This window comes from Fistularia commersonii, chromosome 13 (assembly GCF_037954325.1).
Source record: "Fistularia commersonii isolate RoL2024-O1a breed Wild chromosome 13, RoL_Fcom_v1.0, whole genome shotgun sequence".
Lineage (NCBI taxonomy): Eukaryota > Metazoa > Chordata > Actinopteri > Syngnathiformes > Fistulariidae > Fistularia > Fistularia commersonii.
The window spans coordinates 15195824-15206228 of NC_141296.1; positions in this window are offsets into that span (position 1 = coordinate 15195824).

The window sequence follows — 10405 nt, forward strand, 5'->3', positions numbered from 1 at the left end:
CTCTTCTACCTGTCTCCCTGATCACACTAGCTGTTGTTGTCCGATAATCTGGAAGTTCACCCTGACCACCCAAACCTTTTCTCAACTCCTCCCTGAAAACCATACAACATTCCTCCCTTTTTCAGCTTCCACCTCTTTGTCCTCCGCTCTGCCTTTGTCCTCCTCATCTTCCTTGTCACCAGAGTCATCCTACAAACCACCATCCTATGCTGTCTGGCTAGACTCTCACCTACAACTACTTTGCAGTCACTGATCTCTTTCAGGTTACCTCGTCTATACAAGATGTAGTCTACCTGCGTGCTCCTACCCCCACTCATTTAAGTTACCCTATGTTCCTGTTTTTTCTGGATAAAGGTGTTCACTACAGCCATTTCCATCCTTTTTGCAAAATCTACCACCATCTGTCCCTCTGCATTCTTATCCTGGATACCAAATCTGCCCATCACTTCTTCATCCCCTCTATTGCCTCTATTGCCCACTATTGCCTTCACCAACATGCCCATTGAGGTCTGCACAAATTACCACTCTCTCATGCCCTACAGGGTATATAAGAGCTGCCCAATTGTACTGAGGCCACTTTGAAACTAACGAGCGTTGCCTAGAAGACCCAAGCCATCCCATCAGAGTGGGCCAAAGCTGCAACTATCTTCATTCCAAAAGAGCAGGATTCCCATAACATCAGCCAGTTCCAGGGAACTGCCCTACTGAATGTGGAAGGGAAGATCTTCTCAGTGGTGGCAAAGAGAATGACCAGCTATCTCCTACAGATCAATTATATTGACACCAGCTGTCAGAAGGCAGACATCTCAGGATTCCTGGGCTTTGTGGAACATTCAACCATGATTTGGAACCAGATTCAGACAGCCAAGCGTGAAAAGTCTGACCTGCATGCTGTCTGGCTGAATCTAGAAAATGCCTATGGTTCCCTCCCTTCCAGCTCATCACAATTGCCGTAGAGATTTTCTACATTCCAACCTGCATCAAGAGGCTGGTATCCAACTACTTCAGCAGCTTTCAAGTTTGCTACACCACACAGGAAACAACTACTCGCTGGAATCACCTTGAGAAAGGCATCGCAATGGGCTGCTCAATCTCTCCCATCATCTTTACAGCAGCCTTTGAGGTGAATCTGATTGGGGGTAGACAAATGGGTTGAGGAATAAAGGCACTGTCAGGCTAACGACTACCAGCTTTGCGGAGTTACATGGATGATGTAACAAGCCTTCTGCAAACAGCACCATGTACTGCCAGGCTCCTGGTTGGAAGAACTCCTTGGATGGGCCAGAATGAACCTCATCTTCTCCACAGCAGATGGATAAAGAATTCCATTTTTGGTTGAACAACCTGTCCGAAGCTTGGGAAGGCTGTATATGACTGATCTGTCTGACACCCATATGCCTGCCACCATTATGCAGCAGCTTACTGACGGCCTGGAGATAATTGAAAAGAGACACCTGCCGGGGAAGCACAAGGTCTGTTGCTATCAATTCACCCAGTATCAGCGCCTGATATGGCCCCTGAAGCTGTGTGAGATCACCTCATCCACAGTAATTAAGATGGATGCCAAAGCCAACAGTTTCATCCACAAATTACTTGGTTTACCTCGAAGCCTTTCCAACATAGGCCTATTTGGGTCAAAGCATACTCCAGCTGCCACTGAAGTCCATTAAACTGGGCTACAGACAGCAAAAGGCTAGACTCAAGCTAGAGCTGAGAGACTCAACTGACCCCTGTGTAAAAACACCAACGCTGCAGTTTGAACAGGACGCAAATGGAAGGCTGAAGAAGCTGTCGACCAGGCTAATGCACAAAAAAGTTGTGGACAAAACGCAGTCAGGGAGAATTGGCTTGGGGTGTGGAACAACCCCAAAGTTTTGGTCTAAGTGTGAGGATACAAAGATTAGACATCCCCCTCCCTTTTTTTTTTTTTTTGATATTTAATTTATTTTATTTCCTGAGTTAGCAACTTGCTCCTTTCCTCTCACTCACTGTTCGTAAGTATGTAGTACCACATTCAACCACAGGATGGCGTGAAACTAACTGTGATTAGTTTTGCCAAGACCCGGTCACAGCATTAGTTCAGTGCTGTGTCAGCGGCAAAGAGGTTGGATGCCAGTAATGTGGCTAATGTCTGTGTTACAGTTGACGATAAAACCCGCAAAACCTACACACTGGATCATCATCATTCACGTGTGCAACAAAAGGCCATGACAAAGGAAAGAGCTGGTGATCAAGGAGGTGGTCAAGAGTGAGGAGGAGAGATACAGGATCAGAGCCCTCAGCCAGCGGCAGGAACGACATTGGACAACCTGTTAAGGAGTGTTGACAGGACCATCAAGTGGTCTGACATGAGGAAGATGCCAGCATGCAAGTAGCTCTTAGCTGTGCTTTCACTCATACAGTCAGTCTCTGACAGTATGGGTGGACTGTATGGCTGTATGGGATACAAAGTACCTTTACCATCAATCACTCAACAACAATGGCTTTTTATAAACTCCTGCATGTATGGAGTTCTGAGAGTCATAAGATCAAACAATGGGGCTCACTTCAATAATAAGCACTTGTGGGAGGTAGTAACTAGGTCTGACACATAAATTTGATTCAGTTTATCATCCTCAGTCACTAGGACAAGCAGAACCAACAAGCAAATCAAACAGTGAAATAGAAAATCCTGAAATCATTTACGAATTCAAAGTCAGGCGCTACCACTGGCCCTAAAACACACATGGACAAACACATCTAACCCTGTATGAACTATTGACTTGTCACAGAGCACCTGGGCCACCCAGAGACCCAGAGACCAACCATTTGACAGTCTCAAACTCGAAATGACAATAGTGAAAGACCTGTGTTGCCACATTCAGTTATACATACAGCATAACTTCAACAAAACTTGACCACTGCATTTAATTCAGCATGGATGAACCATGAGCAGAAGGCAACTGATGAGTAGTGTCAGGGGTTCAGTGTCTTAGTCAGCAACACTTCAACAGGACTACAGGAATCGAACCAGAAACGTTTAGTTCCGAGGACAACCGCTCTAACCCTTGAGCCATGCTGCCCTTCATTTTAGTGAACAAAAAACTGGTTGTGTCACTGTCTGAACAGTTCACCGGGGAGGAAGGAGAAAAAAGGACCAGTCATCAAAATTACCAGCAAAATCCCCCAAAAGACTCCCCAGATAAATACAGAAGACAGGGCATTGGTGAGATTCCACAAGCATAAGTGGAACAAACCAAGATGAAAAGATTGGGACCATGGCATCAATCAAAGTATCTTGAACTGGGTGCATCTGAAAGGAGAGCTAGAATAGTTTAAAGCAAGAAACCAGGTGGCAGCAGGATTTGAATCTATTTTATTGTGGTGGGCCACCAAAAAACAAAAAAATATGGATTGGATGAACTAACTGTATTATGGCCAGCAAAGGTTCATAAATTATACTAGTGAAACTGCACATGGAATATCCAAACAACCAACATCATTTATGGCAAAATTGCATTGCTTTGGATATGCTTTTAGCCAAGGAGGATGGAGTTTGCAAAATATTTGAGACATATTGTTGTACAGTTATCCTGAACAATAACTGTGGATAACTACAGCCACCTCCCCTGTATCAAATGTCCAGATTTGATACAATGGGAGGCCTGGGAGAAGAGCTAGAATTGGATAATTGGTTAGAGGAGCAAAATGAATAAATAACTGGCACCTTGAAAAGGTGAGATAAATACCTATTAAATAGGTACAATGCAATTATAAATTAATACAATACACACATACATAAAAGAACCAAATATACTGTTTATAAACATACACACATAAGCATACCTGCTCCAATGATGGTCGCTTCGCTCCGGCCTCTTCCTCTTAGCTATTCTTGCTTTGCCCTTGACAAATACATACCTTAGCAATGCCAAATTAAATCATAGACAAAGAACAGCTAACAGTACGTCTTTTATTTTACATTTTGAAAATATCGAAGTGTGACTTCAACTAGACTTTTGACTCACATAGTTGTCCCTGGCACTCCAGTTAGGGTGGAGCTGGGCATGGTGTCGCCGCTCATCATGAGCCAGCTCAAAATACTTGGCCTGTTCCTCTTGTGTCATTGACATCCACTGTGGGGATATGTTGAATATGGCATTACTGTAATGAAAATGGATGAATTATCAATCAACAACAGGACTCCGATTTGACTGAAGACGCTTGAAATTGTCAGAGTAGAACAGTGAAACACCAGTTGTTACAAATGTTTCCTTTTTTACTTGATACTTTTGAGATGATTTAGCTGTTTTTTGATTGTGTTATTTACAGCCTCATACATCTCACATTCTGATGCCATCCTGAGAATGGGATTTTTTATTTTAGCATATTTAAACACCTTTGCCTTTAAATCAGAGGCTACTGTGTGAATACATCATTAAAATGACTGCATGAATAAATATCAAACAAAAACGAAAATATATGGGACTGTTTCTCTTCCATCCGCTGACTCACTCAGTGAGATGTAACCACAATAGTTGTCACTGTGCCATTTTAGAGATAAAAAACAAACATAACTTTATCAAGTGGCTTAAAAGTTGTATTTGAAGATCCTGAGCTTCCACTTGTGTATGGTAAAGTTTTGTGGCAGGATGAGGAAAGATAACAGAGATGAATGCAAGTTCAAACTCCACAGTGTCATGAATAAAGTCAATATCGTATAAGCCTTATCACACACTTTCCGATGTTGCACTATATGGAAAACCATGTACTCATCGCCTGTTGTTATACAAGGCAACAGTGCTTCATAATGCCATAATGCTTACATAATGTGTAATAATATGTTTGTATATACATATATATGCACTGCTGAAAAAAACAAAGGGGACACTAAAATAACACATCCTAGATCTGAATAAATGAAATATTCTAATTAAATACTTTGTTCTTTACATAGTTGAATGTACCAGCAATAAATCACACAAAAATTATCAATGGAAATCAAATTCATTCACCTATGGAGGTCTGGATGTGGAGTCATACTCTAAATTAAAGTGGAAAAACACACTACAGGCCAATCCAACTAGGTATTCTATCCGCTTGTCAACATCTCTGAAAAAGAACAAACTGTTGTATAATCTGAGGAGTCCAATGTTTTCTGTACTAAAATTGAATGTGTAACTGACTTTTTCATTATTGAACCCTTACCTTTTGCCCGAGGACTGCATTGGCCTCGGCGTTGTTTCTGATGCTTAATTCTGCAACAACTTTGGGCCTCTGCTCTTTCATGAACAGCATGAAGGCATTTGGTGGCCTCGTAATATACGGATGATTGTTTTCTTGGTGGTAGTCCTGCTTTATTTTCTTACTTAAATACAGAGTAAAATGGATTTTTGTTTTGTGATAAACAATAAGGGTATAACAATGGTTACCAAGGTGTCAACTGAGCACGTTAATCTTACATGGTTGTGGAAGCGACAGAGGAAGAAGCACCAGGAGCAGGAGGAGCAGCAACTTGATAATGCACTGTCTAGATTATGAAGACAGATGAAGTGGTAAACGCATTATATAAAGGAAAAAATGTTTTAAGATCCAAACATGTTGTTAATATTTCAACGACAACTCAAACAATGTTGTTATATGTCAGTAGACATATAACAACCGTGTATTGTTTTATGTAGCTCAGGTTGCAATATGTAGTTTGTTGACATTAGTTCACAAAAATTCACCATCAGTCAGTTGCCAAATGAGTAATCTATAACATTGATATCTGCTGCAGTTGATATTTTGATATTATTCAGTTATAATGTGACAAATTTTTTGTTAATATTCTATGAATGTGTTGTTTTTTGTGTTCCAGTTTTACATTATCATGACCAAAATTATGAACAAAGATTAACCTCTGTCCACATTAGCTGCTCAATAACACCATTTAAATCCCTCTCAGCTGGATTAAAGTGCAGACTCCCTTAAGAACAAGCCTGCTTTAATGTCTATTGCTAATTATACAAATTTCAGCTTTTTTTCCAGGATGAACACACCAAAAAACAGTGACTCTTTTTTCAGGCCAGTTAGCTTTTCAATATTGTTTCTTCCTTCCTTTTTTAATTTTAAAATTACCTTAAAGTAACTGAAATATTGTCATTGTCCTTTAAAGTTTAGCTGTGATATTATCTAAAGGGTGTATGACAAAAGTATTTTTTTTAACAAATAATATATTTTCCTCATTTGTGGAGGTCATGGTAGAGGGAGGAAAATAATGGAAATTTTTCTGCTTTCTTAATACTCATGTCCACAGGTAGTTTCTGATTCCCTACATTCAACAGCATATATTTTTTCACATCACGCTCAATTTCGTAATACCAAAACTAAAAAGATAATCATTCTAATTTATTTACTTTGTCTAGAAATGCGATTAAATGTATTTGAACTTGCAGCTGGCAAGTGGCCTCAGGCATGCCATTTTTTCAAGGTGGAAAGTGAAGTGAAGAAGCCTCTCAGGTGAATGAAGCATTTTCAAGGGAAGAATATCAAGTCCACTTGCTATGAAAAGATTTTGACAAGAACTGACGATGAACTGGATGACTGACAACCTTCCCATTGTATCTATATTGCAAAAATTGACAGACACCAGCGTCAGCTGTGGGATTTATAAATGGCCAGTATCATAAGCTCAAGACCGAGCTTTACAGCCAGAAAAACTCTGCCATGGTATCACACAAGCCTATTCCTGTCAGGCTGCAGATACCATAACAAGGTCTCCACTTTTCTGCTGCTCTCCGCCTCATTTACTCCACACACTTGCTCTCAATCACTGAACCCACTCACCTTGATCACTGGCAACCAGGACCTGTATAAAGACACAAGCCAAAGGCTTACTCTGTTGCCAAATTGTCACATGTATTCAAAGTGAGTCTTTCCTGCTTTTTTCCTGGTTCTGATCCTGTCCATCTGTTTTGTTTGCTGCTCTTGTTTGATTACTTTTAATTTTGGCTGACTTGGTAATTCTTTCCTTGAATGCAGCATCAGGGCGGCACGGGCCGGTGTCTTCCTAAGCCAGCCTCGAGGGGACATGGGCCAGTCTCTCCCTGAGGAGGTCCCAAGCCTGGATAAATGCAGAGGGTTGCATCAGGAAGGGCATCCACAGTAAAACTTTTGCCAAAACCAAACATGCGAATCAATTATAATAACCAGATCATACCGGATCGGTCGAGGCCCGGGTTAACAACGACCACCATCGGTACAGATGATTTCAGGGAACCAATGGAAACTGGGCTTCTGTAGGTCAAAGAAGGAGAGGAGGAAGGCGTGTTCAGAAGCAGAGAGAGAAGAGGAAAGGTAAGAGTCTGGGACTTAGAGTAGGGACTTTGAATGTTGGGATCATGACAGGAAAAGGTTGCGAGTTGGTCGACATGATCCAGAGAAGGAAGGTGGATATACTGTGTGTCCGGGAGACCAGGTGGAAACTTAGTAAGGCTAGAAGCTTAGGAACAGCTTTTAAGTTGTTCTATCATGGTGCAGACAGGAAGAGAAATGGAGTATGAGTTATCTTGAAGGAGTTTGTTGGCATGTTGGTGAGGTGGTGGGGAGGTGAAGGAGGTGAAAAGAATGTCAGATAGACTTCTGAGTCTGAAACTGGAAATTGAAGGTGTGATGCTCAATGTTATTAGTGGCTATGCCCCACAGGTGGGATGTGAGTTTGAGGAGAAGAAAATGTTCTGGAATGAGCTGATGAAGTGATGCAGAATATCCCAAGAAATGAGAGAGTGGTAATTGGTGCAGACTTCAATGGACATGTTGGTGAAGGCAATAGAGAGGATGAAGAAGTAATGGGCAGATTTGGTATCCAGGATAGGAATGCAGAGAGACAGATGGTGGTAGATTTTGCAAAAAGGATGGAAATGGCTGTAGTGAACACCTTTTTCCAGAAAAGACAGGAACATGGGGTAACTTATAAGACTGGAGGTAGGAGCACCCAGGTAGACTACATATTGTATAGATACAAGGCCTTCTCTGCTGGCCTAAAAAAATATCTGAATCACAAACATTAATTATATCATATGTCAATGAATACTTATCAAAATGATTCCAAATGGTCTTGTCACTTCCTTTCATAGCTTTTCTCCTGGGCTTCTGTAGGTCAAAGAAGGAGAGGAGGAAGGCGTGTTCCCGTGGGAAGACCGCCTGGAAGAGGCTTTTGAGAGGAAGCTCTCCAAGTACACGGGACTGGTCAGGGGGTGCCAGCAAGCAGGATGGAGGGCAAAATGCCTTCCAGTGGAAGTGGGCTGCAGGGGATTTGCAGCCCGGTCCTATGCCAGCGCTCTGGGTTGTCTGGGCATCGTCGGGCAGCATAGGAGAAGAGCCATCCGCAATACCACCAAAGCGGCAGAGAGGGCCTCAAGATGGCTGTGGCTCAAGAGAGGAGAGCCATGGAATCATGGTAGCTAGCGTGCCAACTGGACACAAGTCGGGGCCTGATCAGCCCTGGCTGGGTCACCTGGATGAGGGTGTATGATGTTGAAAGACCCGAAACACCCGATGATCCCAGGAACATCACTGAGGATGTGTCCAGGTGCATCAGTAGATGTATTTACACAGTCTCCTGGTTGTGCCCCTTCCAGGCATACATTTTCATATTAACCAATCACATGTCAGCCATAATCTGTTGCCAGGCAGGGTCAAAGTCAAAGGAATCTGCCTGTGGGGGGGGCTGCACAATCAGTTCTGCAAGCCCTTTACGCAAAAAAAATGTGTGGATGACACTGTTGCTTCAATCAATCAGATTTTAAATTGGTGCCATCAAAGCCTTCTAGCAGGCTACAGCAACATAAGCGTAGTCACACCCTCTAATTGCATAGTCAGAGAGTGGACAAGTGTATTAGCGAGGAGAAGTGTACCAGAGAGCTGCGAACAGAAATATAGTTGTGTTTGTTTAATATTGATAGTGTCAACCCACAATGGCTGCAGGAGGAGAAGAAACAGATTTAGTTGCTAATATATTGTTAAAGCCGTTTTCTAGATGGATTTTGAAGAAAAGCTGGACATATTAAAGAAAGGTCGGGTAACTCCTAAGCTAGCGAACCTGTCACAACCAGGAAAATGATTTGTCCGACATTTTCAAGCCACGAACTATAACCGGTACCCCTGGCTCATAGGCTCCCAGGTACACTGCAAATTGTATTACTGGGAGTGCTTGGGGACGAAGCGCACGGATAATCTGTATGACAGAATAATAGAACTCTATTTGAGGAAAGGAAGGAGGATGGATTTTGTCAACAAAAAAACAGAATTTTGGTGAGTAAAATGCTGCGATTTCCTTAATAATACTGAAAGTTTATAAGGTTATTATTGGTGTTTTTTTATGTGTCGCAGCTGTTTGCTATAAGGCATTTATTGTGGTTTCTGTCTGTTTTTGTGGCTCCTGCCACAGGACCTGACTTTGTCTCGGTGTGTTCAGATTTCATTCAGGGAAAAATGGCATAATGGTCAGGCACTGATCAAGCAAGAATGGTTTATTCAAAGTCAGGAAATACACTTACAAGATATCCCGGGCCAGAAATATCCCAAGTTACAATGAATATCACCCCGAGAGGATCGTTCACCCTCTCTGCACACCCCCTGAGACGCGTCCAGCAGGAGAGGAGGTTCTGGCCCCGAGCTGGACGGAGGGAGGGAGCTGTCATTTTATACCATTGCCTCAAGGGTCTGGCTTATTTACTAGTAAGGACTTGTTTTACACACTCTTGGAATTTGGGCACTTAGGGTGCCGGGCTGCGTCCTGGACAAAGCCGCGGGGTGTGCGATATATTACTCACCGGGGGTGTCAGTGGAAGAGTGCAGAGTTGGGCATCCTTTTGTCGTCATGTGATGCGCTCCCGCGGGCGAATTTTAACACTACACGAGTTATTTATCTGCGATGCACCCCTCTTTATACTGCATGTCTGCATAATAAAATGTTTTGTTTTATTGCAATAAACTAATTATTGGGGGGTAGATTGATTCGGAGCACCACTGAAGGCCTAGGTGTAAAATGCACAGCCCGCCGCTGCTAGAAAGAGTACTACAGATGCAGTATTTGCTTTATGAATGCTAATAGAGAAGTAGAAGGCCAGAGGGAGCTTCATTGTGTCTTTATAGACTTAGAAAAAGCATATGCCAGTGTGCCTGGAGAGTAACTCTGGTATTGTATGAGAAAGCCGAGAGTGGCAGAGAATTATATTAGACTGGTGCAGGACATGTATGCTCACTGTGAGACAGGAGGTGTGATGTAGGAGTAACAGAAGTTCAAGGTGGAGGTAGGACATCATTAGTGCTCTGAGCCCCTTCTTGTTTGCAGTGGGTATGGACAGGCTGACAGATGAGGAGAGACAGGAATCTCCAAGGACCATGATGTTTGCAGATGACATCGTGACCCATAGTGAGAGCA